Genomic DNA, 18939 nt, shown 5'->3' with positions numbered 1-18939 from the left:
GTTGTGGATCTGTTGCAACACTAGGCGAACTGTAGTGGATTTAGGCAATCTGGGAAGTCAGAATTGATTTGTGCTATGGCTAATCTTTTGTAGCACTTAATAATGATGTATATCAGAGCCACCGGACAATAGTCATTAAGGCAACGCTGCTTGGCTTATCTTTGGTACTGGGATGATGGTCATCTTCTTGAAGAAGATAGGGACCTCAGATTGGTGTAAAGAGAGATGAAAGATGTCTGCGAATACCTCCACCACCGCTCCATGCATAATCTGACTGCTCATCCAGGTGCTCCATCCGGGCCTGTCGCTTTCCATGGGTTGACTTTTGAGAAGACGGTTCTGACGTCTGTGCTGGTGACCTTGGATATTTGAGGCTATTTAGTTCAATCTTAAATTCAAATTTAAACCATAGCACTCTAAAACTGAGTAATGGCATGTTGTTTCTTTGTGTGGTGTTGAACACAAACTATAAATTTTCCATGAGTCAGCCTTTGACTGCTATCTTTTGGCAAACACAATGCACTGTAACATGCTTTCCTGCCTCAAATTGGGAGAAAATCAGGTGCTATAGCATGTTGCTGCCGACTTGTCTGACCAAATTCTCTGCTTATTCCCACTGGCACCCCTTCACTACCCATCACATGCAACTGCTCGCAGAAAGGGGAGGTCTAATCCCTGATATTTCCCTCCTATCTGCTCCTCTATCCACTTTCCAGAATCATCAAAAGTGTAGCTGTTGTACTTGGATTAGGGGTTGATTAGCCCCAGTGGATGTAGAAGGCCCAGGAAAGGAATCCTTTTCTTCCATTTCACCCCAAGTACACCATGCATATTTTGAACCTGGCATGACATTTTGTTTGTTCTCAATTATTCTTTCGAAATCTTAATTTCCATCCCATCCATCTCTCTGCCTCCTTCTGTTCCACTCCACTGCTATTTAATTTTCTCTCTTTTCCTTCCTTTGCTGCCCCTCTGAATCTCTCCACTGACGCTCTCTCTCTCACTAACAGACAGTGTTTAAGAAGCCCTAACTGACACCTTAATTGCTGGTAAAAGCAACTGGCGTTTTTGTCCTCCTGACAGAGGGAATGTTGTTCCTTACAATCATTATTGACAGTTTGTTTTTGGTATCATGTTCTGGATGAAACTAATTGGCTGATATTGTGATAATTGAAATCAATTAGATGAAGCAGCATAACCATGTTTAGGTTTCCTTGACACAGCAACTTATGATGCATGTTAAGTACAAGGGTCCGGTTTGGAGTTGGACTACAAACTTAGAGGAGGCCATAAGGTTTTTATCGAAAACAACTCCACAGTGCCCTACACCCCTTAAAGAATTCATTTTATATTAAGCATATAATATCTGTATATGGATTCTTTTTTGAGCAAACTGTTCACTTTTCCAGTGACGAATATTAATTTTAAATCCTGTTAAATGACTATTCCTTTCAGTTCTATGTGTGAGGTAATCGGTCAGCAAATATGATGCACAACAGGAAAATGGAAATTCGAGTCAACATCATCTTTTGTTTCATCATGTGTACAGGTCCTTTCAAATAAACTTCATTGAGCACTGAGCACTTCTAAGTAGGTCAATCTTTCAATTTCAGTGCAAATCTCAGAGAGAAGTATGCTCAAGGCATTATTTTGCTTTACAAAGCAATCACTTGGAAATCTATTTTTATTTCACCACAAGTGACTCCTAAAATATCAGTTTTATTTTCAAAAATCTGACAATTAGTCTGGAATAAATGCCCTGTAATTAATGCAAAATCACAGTTCGACTTTATAGAAAATCTGCAAAGCCTAATTATACAAAGACCTGGTTAAATTAAAAGAACCTCATTTTGTATTAGGTACTGTATCAACAGCAAAGAGGAGGAAGGAGGGTGGGGAGAGGAGGAAGGGGCGTGGGGAGAGGAGGCCTCACCCTCTCAATCTGCAAAACAGGTTTGAGGTTCTTGCTTCCAGTCTGGACGAGGACGAGGGAGGTGAGGACGGTGAGCAAACTGCACACGGTACAGTGATGCAGCAGGGCATAGGCAAAGAGAAGGTGAAAAGGAACGTAGTAGTAGTTGGGGATAGTGGGGTGAAGGGTATTGACACTGTCCTTTGTCACAATGAAAAAGTGCACAGAAGGGTGTGTTGTCTGCCTGGTGCTCGGGTCCGGGATGTCGCATCTGGGCTGCAGAGGGACCTGGAGTGGGAGGGTGAGAACCTGGTCGTTGTGGTACATGTGGGTGCCAACAACGTAGGCAAAATGAGAACTGAGGATCTGGGGAGGGAGTATGAAAAGCTGGGAATGGAATTAAAAAGTAGAACCGACAAGGTGGTTATCTCTGGGCTACTGCCTGAACCGAGTGCAGACGGGCGTAGGGTTGACAGGATTAAGGAAGTGAATGGGTGGCTCAGGGATTGGTGTGGGAGGAATGGGTTTGCATTTATGGGGCACAGGCATCAGTATTGGGGTCGGTGGGACCTGTTCGGCGGGATGGGGTGGGTCTGAACCGTGCTGGGACCAGAGTCCTGGCGAATCGTGTAAAGAGGACTGTAGACAGGGCTTTAAACTAATTAGGGGGGGGGAGGGTGCGAGGGTAGGTGACATTAAGAGGCCTAAAGTTAAGGAGAGGGTACAGGTAAGGGTAGAGGCCAAGGATGTCCCAATAATAAAGGGAGTAAGGGGCGTGAGTATGGTTGGTGGCGTTCCGGCAAATAGGGTCGAGGTGAAGGCTGGGATGAAGGCTCTTTATCTGAATGCACGAAGCATTCGGAATAAAGTGGATGAGCTGGTGGCACAGATCAGCACAAATGGATATGATCTGGTGGCCATTACAGAGACGTGGCTGCAAGGTGACAGGGACTGGGAGCTGAATGTCCAGGGGTATCAAGTGTTTAGAAAGGATAGGAGGGGGGAAAAAGGGGGGGGGGGTGTAGCTCTGCTGATTAAGGATAGCATCAGGGTGGTAGCAAGGGATGATATTGGAGCCAAGGAGCAGAAAGTGAAATCGTTGTGGGTAGAGATTAGGAACAGCAAAGGGAGGAAGACGCTGGTGGGTGTCGTCTATAGGCCCCCGAATAATGATCTGGAGGTGGGGCGGGCTGTTAACGCGCAAATAAGTGCAGCATGCAGGAATGGGACGGCCATAATTATGGGGGATTTCAATCTGCATATTGATTGGTCGACCCATGTTGGACGTGGTGGGCTCAAGGAGGAGTTCTTGGAATGCTGCCGGGATAGTTTCCTTGAACAGTATGTGTTGGAGCCGACAAGGGAGCGAGCTATCTTGGATCTGGTGTTATGTAACGAGGCGGGTAGAATCAGGGACCTTGAGGTGAAGGATCCTCTTGGGGAGAGTGATCATTGTATGGTGGAGTTTCTGGTGCAGATGGAGGAGGACAAAGTGGGTTCCCGGACACGCATCCTTTGTTTGAACAGAGGGGAGTACGGTAGGATGAGAGAGGAATTGGCGAATGTGGACTGGGGGAGCGCGTTGGAAGGTAGGTCTGCTGAGGAGCAGTGGAGGATTTTTAAGGAGATCTTTCTTGGTGCTCAGCAGAAGTTTATTCCGATGGTCAAAAAGGACTGTAGGAGGAGAGGTAATAAGCCGTGGATAACGAAGGAGGTGAAGGAAAGTGTTAAATTAAAAGCGGAGGCGTTTAGAGTAGCTAAGAGTAGTGGGCGAGAAGAGGATTGGGAGAGGTTTAAATGTCAACAAAGATTGACAAAGAAGTTGATAAAGAAGGGTAGGAGAAACTATGAAGCTGGGCTAGCGCTTAATATAAAAAAGGATAGCAAGAGTTTTTATAAGCATGTAAAAGGGAAGAGGCTGGCTAGGGTGAACGTTGGACCCTTAGAGGATGAGAAGGGGGACTTAGTGGTAGGGGATGGGGAAATGGCTGAGGTCTTGAATAACTTTTTCGTTTCAGTCTTCACGGAGGAGGACGTGAATAATTTGCCGGGTGTTAGAGATGGAAAGGTGGTAGGACTGGAGGGTCTCAATGACATTATTATTACTAGAGAGGCAGTGCTCGACAGACTGGAGAGACTGATTGTGGACAAGTCCCCAGGACCGGATGGAATGCATCCGAGGGTTCTGAAAGAAATGGCGGAGGTGATAGTGGATGCCTTGGTGGTTATTTTCCAGACGTCGCTGGATTCCGGGGAAGTGCCGGAAGATTGGAAAACGGCTAATGTTACGCCGTTGTTTAAGAAGGGTGCCAGGCAAAAGGCGGGGAATTATAGGCCGGTTAGTTTAACGTCTGTTGTAGGTAAAATGTTAGAATCCGTCATCAAGGAGGAAATAGCGAGGCACCTTGAGGGGAATTGCTTGATAGAGCAGACGCAGCACGGTTTCGTTAAGGGGAAGTCGTGTCTGACAAATTTACTGGAGTTCTATGAGGATGTGTCTAGGGCGGTGGATAGAGGAGAGCCGGTGGATGTGGTCTTTATTGATTTTCAGAAGGCGTTTGACAAGGTACCTCACAAGAGGTTATTGCAGAAGGTCAGGGGACATGGAGTTGGGGGTAGGGTGTTAGCATGGATAGAGGACTGGTTGTCAAATAGGAGGCAGAGAGTGGGGGTCAATGGGTGCTATTCGGATTGGCGGTTGGTGACTAGTGGAGTGCCTCAGGGGTCGGTGCTGGGGCCTCAGCTATTTACCATTTATATAGATGATCTGGAGGAGGGAACCGAGTGTAGGGTGTCGAAATTTGCTGATGACACCAAAATTGGTGGAACGGCAAATTGCGCGGAGGGTGTGGAGAGTCTGCAGAAGGATCTAGATAGGCTGGGCGAATGGGCCAGGAACTGGCAAATGGAATTTCATGTTGGCAAGTGCGAGGTGGTCCACTTTGGTAGGAATAATGGTAGGAAGGATTATTACTTATGTGGAGAAAAACTGCAGCAGGCGACAGTGCAGAGGGACCTCGGGGTCCTTGTGCATGAGTCGCAAAAACCCAGCTTGCAGGTGCAGCAGGTGGTCAGGAAGGCAAATGGGATGCTGGCCTTCATAGCGAGGGGGATTGAATATAAAAGTAGGGAGGTCTTGCTGCGGCTGTATAGGGCATTGGTGAGACCGCAGCTGGAGTACTGTGTGCAGTTTTGGGCGCCGTACTTACGCAAGGATATTTTGGCCTTGGAGGGAGTGCAGAGGAGGTTTACTAGGCTGATGCCGGAGTTGAGGGGGTTGAGCTATGAGGAGAGGCTGGATAGACTGGGCTTGTACTCGTTAGAGTTTAGAAGAATGAGGGGAGATCTCATTGAGACGTATAAGATGATGAATGGGATGGATAGGATAGAGGTGGAGAGGCTCTTCCCGCTCAGAAAGGACAGTAGGACTAGGGGGCACAGCCTCAAGTTAAAGGGGGGGCGGTTTAGAACGGAGTTGAGGAGGAACTTCTTCACTCAAAGGGTGGTGAATCTCTGGAATTCTCTGCCCGTTGAGGTGGCGGAGGCTGCCTCGCTAAATATTTTTAAGACGCGGGTTGATGGGTTTTTGATAAGAGAGGGGATTAAGGGTTATGGGGAGAGGGTGGGAATGTGGAACTGAGCCACGACAGATCAGCCATGATCTTATTGAATGGCGGGGTAGGCTCGAAGGGCCAGATGGCCTACTCCTGCTCCTATTTCTTATGTTCTTATGTTCAAAGTCAGGTGACTCATAAAATTGATGGCTGAGAGTGCAGGAAGAGTTGAAGAAACTGCTGGGTGCCACTGAATTAACCAGAATATATATATTACCAAATGGACTGCAGCAGTTCAAGAATGCTGCTCACCACCACCTTCTCAAGGGCAACTGGGGATGGACAATAAAATTGCTGGCTTGCCAGCAACACCCAGGTCCCATTAAAATCATTTTAAAAATGCTTTTCCCTAGATGAATGCATTTTCAGCAACCATAAGTTAGCAAGGGATGGAATTTTTGACATGAATGGTGTCTGGGTTAGGTAGCACTCAATGTGTTTTTTTTTGACTGATACAAAATATTGAGACCGTAGCTCCACAAAAGTACAAATACTGAGGTTTGGTTTAAGCATCATCAATTCTCATGGTGCTGTTGTATTTACAATGTTCTGGAACTAATGGACCAGTCATATCTCTTCAGTGCTATAAAGGACAAACATTAACATGTTCTATTCCCATCAACATACGGTGAAATAAGTGAAAGTTTCACTGTGATTTATATCCTGGAGCAGTCAACCACTTGCTTGTAGCTCACACCAATTTTTGGATCTGTTTTATTAACCAGGACAGAAATCCATAAACACCCATATGTGATATTATATGATCATTGGAACTCATTTTTGACTGTATCTGGGGCCTCTTGGTGAATTAATTTGGCCTTTCATTCGTCTGGGATTTTAAAAAATATTTCATTTTGCCTCTCAGGAGATCGGGGATGATATTGTTAGATGCAACATAGCTGAATGGAACATGCTCAATGGACCAGCTGGTCTTTTTTTTGTATGTTTCACATATTAAGTTGCATTTAAAATAAATGTAATTTGCAGTGTATTCCAAGGCAAGCTATCAGGATTGTGATGACACTGATAATATCATTCAAGTTTTATTTGAGTACTTTATCATGTTATTTCCTTTTGAATGTGTATTTGCAGTGGTTGGTGAGTTGACTGAACTGCAGAACTGACAAGCACTAGCAGATTTTTCTGACAACACATACAGCTGACTGCAAAGTTGGCTATGCATGAATTACCTCTACTTGCACTGCACTGACGTCATGGCCCAGATTTTCATCACGACAGGGAGGCTCTCTGTCATGTGAAAATAGTGGAAAAATCGAAAGCCTTGTCCCCGAACATGGCTCTTTTCATTTTCACGGAGGTGGGATTGGGGCCAGCCATATTTTGCGCATGTATGTTTTAAAGAGACAGTTGGCCATTTAAATCATCAGCTGCCTCCACTGAAATGGGATTTTGGCTTGCCAGGAAAGTGAAATATGAAGTGTGTAGATTAGACCAGGTAAAAGCAGATTTGAACTTCTGAATTCATCTGGATGGCCAGGATACCCCTTTGGAGAGGCAAGATGCACCTTTGGATCTGGTCCTGGGATACCCTGGCCTCCAAAGTAGGTTAGATGGCCCTTGGAAGTATTAAAATCATGAACTCATTACTGCCAACAGAACTGTCAAAATCAATTATCAAAAGTAATTGTCAGAACTATCTGTTAAAGGGGGCTGTCAAGGCATTTAAGAGTTCAGCCTCTTTGAAAAAAAAATCCCTGGAGCATTAAAAGGATTGCTTGCTATTTCACTCTGTTGACATAAGCCTGCAGTCTTCCATTATTGGGTTAGTGCTGCGTGACTGATTTCTCAACCATCCATTATTGCAGCTGATGTGCTATCAGTTTGATTCCGACGTGGTGCACAGTAGTTAGCACTGCTGCCTCACAGCACCATGGATCCGGGTTCAACTCCAACCTTGGGTAACTGTCTTGTATGGAGTTTGCACGTTCTCCCCATTGTGTATATTTTCTCTATGGGCTCCGGTTTCCTCCACAGTCCAAAGATATGCAGGTTAAGTGGATTGGCAATACTAAACTGCCACTTATTGTTTCAAGATGTATAGGTTAGGGGGATTAGTGGGGTAAACATGTGGGGTTATGGGGATAGGGCTTGGGTGGGATGCTGTCATAGAGTTGACGCAGACTCAATGGGGTTGAGGGAATCCCTACACTGTAGGGATTCTATGATTAACAGCTACAAATGGTTTTTGACTCTGATGCAGGGCTTTGAATTTCAATGCTTGTTGTTGTAAGGAACTGTGCACTTGAACGGAATGTTTGTTGTTATAATACTTCTAGTTGAAGGAATGAAAACATAAGAAATGTATTTTTATGAACGAAAATGTTTTTTTCAGTCTGATCTCTATTACTTCCAATTCAAGCAATATTCCTCTAATAGACTTGAACCCCCGTTTCAAAATCAGTTAGCAACAAACAGGTTTATGTGCTATACAGTCCTTGAGCCTCCAGAACACCTCTGGAGAGAGAGGCCTATTTCACCAAGCAGGTCCCAAAAAGCAGCCTCCAGAGATAGAGAGACAGAGACACCCCTTGCTTCTTTCAGATGGGGCAGTAACTGCCTGCTTTTCTCCATAAGCTTAGCTCCTCCCCATAAGTCTCCCCTTAGAGACTGTCTCTATCAATCAACCTAATGAAAACCCCATTCTGAAACTCCAGGGGAAAACCAAATAAACGAAAATGCATTAACTCAGAGTAACGCAAACACATCCCTAGCTAAAATCAATCATTAGCCTGCATTCTCAGCACTTGAGCTGCCTGGTGCTCAAACAAATCAGCACTGTGTAAAACAAAGCTGAATTTTAAACATGCCCCTTACAAGAAACATGATATAGATACACTTCTTTAAGGCACTGTATCATCACAGTGGGGGAGATTATTAATGCCTCCTCCATAACACTCCTCACATGAAAGCAGTGCAGGAAAAAGTTCATGAATATTGCCTTGAGAATAATGTGAAAGAATGATAATTTTATCATTAATGGGGTGAACAAAGCACTCATGGCATTTACTATTACATGTCTTCACACTGTCTTATTTTCTGACAACATCTTAAATGTCAGTGAGGCATGCCCTACATAGCTCCAGCCCTCATGTAGAAGTGTTCCTTTGCTCAAAGTTTACAAGCATTCAGCTCAAGATAATTCTCCAATCAACAGTAGAATTGTGATAGATTTAAGAGGCACACTTCAAGGGGGCATAGGCTGGTGGAATGTTTGGAGAAGTATAAAATAGTACAGTTTGGTAGGAAGGATGAGAAGAGAGAATAAAGTGTGTCCAGGAATGGAGAGACTCAGGGAATTATGTGCACAAGTCATTGAAAGAGGCAGGACAGATTGAGGAAGTGGATAAAAAGGCATATGGGATTTTTGGCTTTAAAAATAGAGGTCTAGAGTACAAAAGCTAGGAAACGATGACAAACATTTAAAAATGGTTCAGCTTTCATCTACAGTGTTGTGCACAGTTGTGGGAAGGAAATAAAAGCTTTAGAGAGGGCTCAAAAATGATTTATAAGAATAGTTTTAGAGATGAGGGGCTTCAATTACATAGTTTTTCTTAGAACAGGGAGAAGAGGTTTGATAGAAGTGTTCAAAATCATGAAGAGTATAGGCAAAGTAGATAAAGAGAAACTGCAAGTGTTGAGACAGGTTTAAAGTGGTTGGCACAAGAATGAATGGTGATATGAGGAAAACCTTTTTTACGAAGCAAGTGGTTACGATTGCAGTGTCTGAGAATGTGGTGAAGACACTTTGAATCAGAGTTTTGAAAAGGAAATTGGATAAACACCTGAAAAGAAAATACATAAAGGCCACAGGGAAAAGCAGGGAGAGTGAAACTAGCTGAATTGCTCCTTGAAGAGCTGGCACAGAAATGATGGACCAAACAACTATTTCTCTGCTATAACCATGCTATGAAAAAGTCTTGAGTTACAAGGAGAACAATCAAAGAACACTTCTCTTTTACACTTGGATCGTTGGTTGCAGGTGTTTTTGACAAACGCATTGCCATGAGGAACAGCAAAGGAATATAAAGAATTATTGATGTTAACCATGACATTCTTCACTGTATTTCTCACAAAATTTCTGTTAAGACTGCATTAAACCACAAAGACATCATGTTGGGAATATCAGTGATACACTTATCCTTATGCTTAGTAAAAGTCAAGGCATTGATCTCACATACATCAACTGAAGTAGAGATGGATTTTCCAGATAAGGAGCAGAAATGGAAGATTGGTATCAAGAAGAGAAATTTTCACAGACACTGTTGATCAGTAAAGCTTTCCCTGGAATGAAAGAGAAGATTTAGGATTAAGGATGCAGCTATACACTGAAAGCTAATATTGCACATGATTTAAAATGCAGTTGCAATCAGAATGCATGGTTTTAACCAAATGGTGGAGACTTTTGCAGGAAAGAGAAACAGAAATGTGGTCAACTAGTGATACAGTGGTCCTCTCGTCACAAAGATCTGCTCTAAATTCTAGACCCGAAAGTGCCTTCTTGTCAACTACAAATCGTAAATCTATTTAAGAACAAATACAGAAATAAAAACAGAAATTGCTGGATAGCAAGATGTGGCAGCACCTGTGTAGGGAAACAGAGTTAACGTTTCGGATCTAAGTGACCTTTCTACAGAACAGACCCTTCAACAGCAGATTTACAGCACAGTTTTTATAATCATGAGTCTACAGCAAAAAGATACTCATACTCCTTCACAAAGGCACTCCCAAGGCTTAACAAAAACTACATAGAAGACTACTTACAGTGAAATGTTACAACAATGCACAACAGTGGAGGTTGAGTATAGAGCCCAAAACTTTCACACTGCTTCAATTCTAACTATGCTTGACTTGGAAGAATAGGCAGCGAGTGTGAGAAGTTGAAAAATGTTCCATCATTGTCTCCTCATCCTTGCCTACCTGAACTCTAGATCTGGCTATTTCACGGCACTTCTGACTGCCTTCCCACATTCTACGCTCTGTAACCCTGAAGTCATTGAAATTTTATAATGTGTCTAAACTTGTATTGTCCCAGTCACCCCTGTGCTTGCAGATCTGCACCAGCTCCTGGTCAAGTAAAGACTTGATTTTAAAATTCTCATCTGTGTTTTTAAATCCTGTAAGTAGTCTCACAACACCAGGTTAAAGTCCAACAGGTTTATTTGGTAGCAAAAGGCACTAGCTTTCGGAGCGCTGGCTGCCCCTTCGTCAGGTAAGTGAAGGGGGAGCCAGCACTCCGAAAACTAATGGCTTTTGCCACCAAATAAACCTGTCGGACTCTAACTTGGTGTTGTGAGACTTCTTATTGCGTTTACCCCAGTCCAACACTAGCATCTCCACATCATTTTTAAATCCCTCCATATCCTCCACCCTGACAACCTTGAGATATCTGTGCTCCTCTAGTTCTGGCCTTATAAGAATTCCTGATTTTAATCTCTCTGACTGCTACTGGTGGTCATGTCTTCAGTTGCCTAAGCCCTAAGTTTTGGAATGTCTCCCCCGTCTGTCCACATCTCTCTTCCTTGCTTTCCTGCTTTAAAACATTTCTTAAAACCTACCTCCCTGACTAAGGTTTTGGTCATCTGACCTGATACCTCCTTACATAGCTTGATGGCATATTTTGTTTTATATTGTCCCTGTGAAGAAACCTGGGATGCTTCAGTAAAGGTGCGTATAGAAGTTATTATTATTCAGAATCCCGGTGACCACAAAAATTACATTTGTGGTATGTTTCTCCCTAGGCAATTGCTTAAAATCAGAAGGGTCCAGAACAATTTACTTCCCGTCTTCCAATTGGTGTTTCCCTGCAGGAACATGATTGGTTCCCAACGGCACAATATGTAATTGTCCAAAGCTGATGCCTTGCTACAGTAGAAAATGATCACTTTAACAATTGGTCAGCAATCATTATCTGATAATTATCAAACTAGTTCCATCCATAACTAATATCTAGCACATAGATAATTTATATGGACTAACCAACAAGCTGCTATTGCTACCCCAAATCTGCACACTACAGAATGTGACTTGTTATTTCTAGGTCTCACCAGGGAAGGGGAGCAGTTATAACGTTATCAAGCTAATAAAACCAGCCTTTTATTCCTGCTGATTTTGGACTGGTACATTTGAAGAGCAAAACAGTAGCAGCAGCATTTTAACCCAGAATCATTAAGGTACAAAACATATGTTGTAAAGGGCCAGCAATGCAACATGGTCAAGTGTTTTTCCACAGAATTAGGGGAAATCAAGACATCTACAGACAAGTCCCCATTGGCACAAAAACAGAAAAATGCTGGAAAATCTCAGCAAGTCTGACAGCATTTGTGAAGAGAGAGTAGAGCCAATGTTTTGAGTCTAGGTGACCCTTTGTCAAGTCCCCATTGGCCTTGGGTATCCTCAAGAACATGATTTCACCATGGCATAGGCAGATGCTTGAAAGTGGTTTGCTATTTGCTTCCTCAGCTGCTGAATGACACATGGGATACAATTAAAAATAAATGAACAGCACAAAATTAAATCCTTCAAACGGCATATCAATATTTGGCACAGTAACAGCGCACTGGAAAACAGAATAAATTAATTTTAAAGACGATCTGTATGAAGTTACATAACTATACGGCTATGTGAGTTACCACGATGGGATACTTAGAGAGGATGACCAAGCCTGCACACCACAATCGTATCTGTGGTTCTTTTTTTCCTCTTTTGTTGTAGTTCCTATGCAAATACCTGAGATTGACCTGACTGTTTGTTAATCTTTGTTGTATTACTGGAGAAAGCTACTAACTGGACACCAACTGCTCTTCTACGAGGAGGAAACACTGCAGGACACGTCAGTCTTAAATGCTTTAGCATACCTGCTGTTGGGGCAGTTGCAGAGGAAAGTTTGACAGATGTCTGAAGATAGGACGATCCTTCCGTCAAAATATCTAAAAGAAAACAAAATTAAGTAGATTAAAAACTGCATGCTTACATAAAAAAATGCCTTTCAGCAATATAAAAGATTAATATAGCTATAAAGAATAATTACTTTGTGGATAGATGTTATTATAATTATAGGCTACCTGTATATAGTAGGCAGGCAATTACCAGCATGCAATATTCTGCTGAGATTATGAGGCACTCATTTTTAAAAAAATCTTTCTAGAATTAGATCCCATATGTATTTTTTCAAAGTATCTATCGTCGATGTGGTGGAGTCACTATTTCGTTTTTGAATTGTTTTATATTTCATATTTATTTTCCAGTTCCCCCCACCCTGCCTTCCTCTCTTCCCAGGAAAATAGTTCTACTGGTTCTCTGATATAAAACTATGCACAGTTCCAGTCTACAAATCAACAATGAAGATACCAGGACCGAGCAATAACAACTATCTGGAACAATTTAACAGGTTGGGCTCTGGTCCCAAAAAAGAGGATTGGCGTTGACTTGTGGGCAGTCCAAAATTCAAGGTTTTAAATATAATATTGTCACTCATATGTCAATACCAAATTCAGAAGAAGCCAAAAATAGTTAAAATGTGGAACTCCTATCATGTGGAGTAGTTCAGACACCTTAAGGGGAAGCATACGAGGGAGAAAGCTGACAAAATGAAATGAAAATGGGCATGGAACCATTTGAGTTGAATGGCCTTTGTTTTGTTGTAACTTCATTTTATAATTAGACAGAACATATTTAATATTAGGCTTAAGGAAGTCTTTATAATACATTGTATCTGATTATGTCACAAATGACATACTAGGTGTGTGAGGCAAAGGTAAAATGTTTTCTTCATGCATCTTGCACTGTCTGCAGCCTGTGACAGTGTTGATCACACCATCCTCCTCCAACACCTCTTCAGTGACATCCAGCTGAATGGGACTCCTTTTGCCTGGCTCCAGTCCTATTGTCAATCTAATCGTAGTAAAAAGTCTGACAACACCAGGTTTTAGTCCAACCGATCTATTTGATAATACTCACAAGCTTTCGAGGTTTCCCTCTTCGTCAGGTGAATGGAGAGTTCTGGCCTCAGACAGAACATATAAAGCACAGACAGTTTAGCGATTACTGATTAGAATGGATTCGCATTCTAATCAGTAAGCTCTAAACTGTCTGTGCTTTATATGCTCTGTCTGAGGCCAGAACTCTCCATTCACCTGACGAAGAGGGAAACCTCGAAAGCTTGTGAGTATTATCAAATAAATCGGTTGGACTAAAACCTGGTGTTGTCAGACTTTTTACTGTGTTTACGCCAGTCCAACGCCGGCATACCCACATCAAATCTAATCGTAGACAGGAAATCACTTACAATGGCTTTTCTTCCTCTTCCACCACCTTCTATTTCTCATCTAAAGGCTGCCTCTAAACGACATCAACTTAAGACACGTTGTTTATTTTCACATGTAAACTGATGACACCCAGCTCTATCCCACCACTACTTCTCTCAACTCCTCCACTATTGCTAATCATCAGACTGCTTATTCAACATCTGAGTAAGAATTTCCTCCTGTCCAGGAAGGTGGTGATAGCTTGGATAATCAATGATTTCAAAAAGAAATTGGATAGGCACTTGAGGGAAATAATCTTGCAGGGCTAAGGGAATAGAGCTAATTAATGGGACTGACTGGATTGCTCATCAGACCGCTGACATGGACTCAATAGGCAAAATAGCATCCTTCTTTGTCATAATGACTTTATGGTATTGATCACGGTCCACTTCAGTGGATTGCAAGAGGTCACAGAATCAGAACAGGCTATGCTGGAATGAAACTCAGACTGAGAGACATTGGGTCATCATACTTCCGGCTGCGAGAATTCTCCATAGCAGCATTGCCATTACAACATGGCAACATGTCAATTGTAGTAGTTATGCAGGTAATTAATGCTTATTTAAAATGTGACTAATTGCAATCTAATTCATCAAGCCCGCATTTGGATCACAGGCTATCAGATCCTCAACCACTTAAGAATGCACAACCAAGTCAAAGTCTGACTCACCTGTGGAAATCAGCCATATCAGAACTGACTTCAGTATTTTTGGATCATTGGAAGAAAGCGGAGAGGAGGCTATTGTCATATTATGATTGGAAACCGCTAGATGAGGGTCAAGAATGAGCAGATGGGCTTTCAGGAGCTGAGGGCCAAGAACCAGTGAGTCGCTCTAAGAAACTGGGGGGTTTCCAATTGTGGTTGTGGCCTCTTAGCAGGACCTGTGGAGCGAGGCTCAAAGCCACAGAATCTAGGAGAATTGATAAGGCCAAGGACAATGGGGAATTTGTCTGCAGGTGCACACATGATAAAGGGAGACACCAAATAGCATGGGACTGATCTACCCAATCCTCTTGGACTGCCAGGTGGGGGAGTGGAACAGAGGGAAGGTGCATTAGGCACTGGTACAGCAATAGCAAGAAGACAGTCTCCAGCTGGAGGGTGGACTAACAGCAGGAGGCCAATCCATGATGGGCCCAACCACAGTCTAGAGTTTTCTGGACTTACCTGACCATCTCTAGATGTCAGTGTGCTATCAAGAGAAGCCGCCACCACCAATGCTGTCGAATGGGGTGCAATCCATGGGAACTTGGTGGACATCCAATGAAAGCACCATATCTGATCCAGAGTGAGATCTTTATGATGATGCCATAGTCAAAGTGACTCAGAATGAATTTGATAAACTTTTTAAGTTGGATGCCAAGATAATTAATTTGACAGTTTTTAAAACATTTTGGTTGGGGTTAAAGGCATGTTTGCAGAATCACCTCATAAAATATGTCACATTGACTTAATCTGAATTTCCAGCGGGTATTTTCCACATTTTAAAATAACAACCACCCTACACCAAGACCAGTGGTTTGCATTTTATTGTGGGCATATATCTTGACCCTTGTTTTTAGGAGGAATGTTTTTGGCATTGAAGGTTGACTTATAAATTGGTAACAGTGTTCCATGAGGATTGGGTTAGGATATCAAGTATTTATCGTATTTTTTAAAGACTTAGATGATAGAATAGAGAGGCACATATCCAAATCTTATGATGACACAAAGACAGCCAGCAATGTAAGCAGTGCAGTTGGACGTTTAAAATCACAAAGAGATATTAAGTAAATGGTCACAGCCATGGCAAATTGATTTCCGTGAGGGCATCCACTTTGGATCTAAAGAAGGTAGAATAGGTACCTTCTAAGTGGTGAAAAGGTAGAAACACTGGAGGTCCAAAGATACTTAGGGATCCAGGCATATCGATCATTAAAATTTCATGAATAGGTACAGAAAATAGTCAAAAAGGCTAAAGGTATGCTGCCCTTTATTTCTAGAGGACAACAACACAAAGTAGTAGGAGTCATGCTCTAGCTATGAAGTCTTGGTTAGACCATTCCTGAAGCACTGTGGGCAGTTCTGGGCACCACACTTAGGAAGGATTGTTTGGTCTTAGATGGAGTGCAGGATAGATTGACTAGAATGATGCTTGAACTCCAAGAATTAAAAAGCGATTACAAAACTAAGGTTGTATTCGAAGTTAAAAAGTTCTGATCAAAACTTTCAAGATATTACCAAGAATAAATAGTTTAGATAAGGAAAAATTGCTTCCACTGTTTGGAGAGTTTCGGACTGGGGATAGTCTAAAAATCCAATCTAGAGCTTTCAGGAGTGAAATTAGGAAACACTTCTGTGGTTGAAAGGTGATTCTCTATTTAGATACAACCTTTCATGACATGAGGATTTTCCAAAGTGCCTTATGAATACTCAAAGCTTTCTCCAAAGTTCAAGTTAGGGGGAGATAGTGATATTATCACTGGACTAGTAATAGAGACACCCAGGGTAATCTTTGATTTGAATTATTGTCACATTTATTAGAATACACTGAAAAGTCTGCACGCTAAACAGACAAGACATACCATACATTGCGAAGGAAAGGAGAGTGCAGAATGTAATGTTACAATCATAGCTATGATGTAAGGAAAGATCAACATAATATGAGATGGGGTCCATTCAAAAGTCTGATGGCAGCAGGGAAGAAGCTGTTTTTGAGTCAACTGGTATGTGATCTTAAGACTTTTGTATCTTTTTCCCAATGGAAGAAGGTGGGAGAGAGTATGCCAAGGTGCGTGGGATCTTTGATTATGCTGGCTGCTTTTCCAAGGCTGCAGGAAGAGTAGACAGTGTCAGTGGGATGCTGGTTTGAGTGATGGATTGGGCTTCGTTCACGACTCTTCATAGTTTATTGCAGCCTTGGCAGAGCAGGAGCCATATCAAGCTGTGATACAACTATAAAGAATGCTTTCTATGGTGTATCTATAGAAGTTGGTGAGAGCCGTGCGGACATGCCAAATTTCCTTAGTTTCCTGAAAAAGTAGGTGTTGGTGGACCTTCTTAACAATAGTATGGAGGGACCAAGATAGGTCGTTGGTTATCTGGACACGTAAGAACTTGAAGTTCTCAACATTTCCACTTTGCCCCCATTGATGTAGACAGGGGCATGTCCTCCGCTACACTTCCTGAAGCCGATGGCTATGTCCTTTGTTTTGTTGACATTGAGGGAGAGATTATTGTCATTGCACCAGGTCACCAGATTCTTTAATCTGAAATTAAAAGTTTCACCATGATCATTGTTGATTTGGTGTAAAAAAACCATGATTGCCTCATGGATACTTTGTCATCATCTGATTGCCTTTTAAGGAAGGAAATCTCTCACCTTTTCCTGATGTGGCCTACATGTGACTCCAGACCCACAGAAATGCCTTTTAACTGCCTCAAAGGCAATTAGGGATGGGCAATAAATGCTGGCACAGCCAGTGAAGCCCACACCCCATTAACAAATTAAAAAAATGTCAGCAGTGACATGTGCTTAGGTGCAATATAATGTGATTCCATCAGGTGGCATAGTAACACAATTATAGTCATGAGTGTGCAACAAAGAGAAATAAAAACTCTTCTGCCTAAAATGTGCATTTTGGGAGGAAAATGATGTTGAGATGTTTAAAATCACAATTCTCCAGTGGAAAATCTAAAGGATGGAACTCTCCATTATTGAAACAAAGTGCTGTGGTGGGCAGGTTCTGCGGTGTATTTCCTGCTAGGCACCAGGAACGGTAAATCACACCTGATTCTGCACTTGGGACTAAAGCTAATTATGTATCGGTGGGTATCGCTCCAAATTACCTGACACTTTGGGAACTGATTTGTTCACCTGCTGTCACACAGTAGGACCGAATCTTTGGGCGCCACATTTAAATGCTGCCTGAACACACCCATTCATTCTCACCAACATACTTTGTGAAGGCAATGTCTCGAGATACCACATCAAGGAAGAAAGCTGCTCTGAGATTTAGTAGTGACTCCCTGGAGACTCGCGTCAATGGTGTCCGCCTATATTGGGATATTCTCTACTCCAGGGATGGCTCTAGGAAGTGCACCACCTTCCCTTGCTTGGCCTTGGCAACACAGTCATGCCCAAGAAATGCCATACAGTGCGTAGAGAGGATGAATGATCACATCTGCTCCGTATGGGTAAGTCAACCTTTGGCTCATTCTAATCTCACACTCTCATTATGCACTCAAAAGGTTGTGCTGCTCATGGATCTCACACAATACTAGCAACACTAATTGCCTCATGGATACTCTATTATCATGTGGAGATGCCAGCGTTGGACTGGAATAAACACAGTAAGAAGTCTCACAACACCAGGTTAAAGTTAACAGATTTATTTGGTAGCACAAGCCACTAGCTTTCGGAGTGCTGCTCCTTCATCAGGTGAGTGGGATTTCAGTTCACAAATAGGGCATATAAAGGCACGAACTCAATTTAGAAGATAATGGTTAGAATGCGAGTCTTTACAGGTAATCAAGTCTTAAACTTACAGACCATGTGAGTGGAGAGAGAGTTAAGCACTGATTAAAGAGATGTGTATTGTCTCCAGCCAAGACAGTTAGTGAGATTTTGCAAGCCCAGGCAAGTTGTGGGGGTTACAGATAGTGTGACATGAACCCAAGATCCCGTTTGAGGTCGTCCTCATGTGTGTGGAACTTGACTATCAGTTTTTGCTCAGCGACTCTGCGTTGTCACGTGTCATTGGAAGCCTTCATGACATGAAGTCTCACGTGAGAACACCATCCACCAGTTACATGATACATACTCTTGCGACTCAGCCAACGTGGTCTACCTAATATGCTGCAGGAAAGGATGTCCTGAGGCATTGTACATTGGCAAGACCATGTAGACACTATGACAACGGATGAATGGACACCATTCAACAATCACCAGGCAGGAGTGTTCCCCTCCTGTTGGGGAACACTTCAGCAGTCAAGGGCATTCAGTCTCTGATCTTTAGGTAAGCATTCTTCAACGTGGCCTTCAAGACACATGACAATGCAAGATCGGTGAACAGAAACTGATAGCCAAATTCTGCACATGAGGACGGC

The 18939-nt window shown here is 42.6% G+C and overlaps 1 protein-coding gene across 2 annotated transcripts in view; it reads right to left on the bottom strand.

Annotated features, from left to right (window-relative positions):
- The window catches only part of LOC145343021 (guanine nucleotide-binding protein G(I)/G(S)/G(O) subunit gamma-7), a 253139-nt gene that overhangs the window by 161609 nt on the left and 72591 nt on the right, over positions 1 to 18939 (bottom strand). Inside the window, exons 2-3 of one of the 2 annotated variants that reach the window (XM_080188755.1) lie at positions 12402 to 12473; positions 9726 to 9828 (exon numbers count right to left, since the gene is read on the bottom strand). The gene's annotated coding sequence lies outside the window, so the exon portion shown is untranslated. The remainder of the gene's footprint in view (positions 1 to 9725; positions 9829 to 12401; positions 12474 to 18939) is intronic. The other variant, XM_080188756.1, reaches the window with a different exon arrangement.

This window comes from Carcharhinus amblyrhynchos, chromosome 5 (assembly GCF_965287045.1).
Source record: "Carcharhinus amblyrhynchos chromosome 5, sCarAmb.v2.hapA, whole genome shotgun sequence".
Taxonomy (NCBI): domain Eukaryota; kingdom Metazoa; phylum Chordata; class Chondrichthyes; order Carcharhiniformes; family Carcharhinidae; genus Carcharhinus; species Carcharhinus amblyrhynchos.
This window is presented reverse-complemented; position numbering and strand designations above follow the sequence as displayed.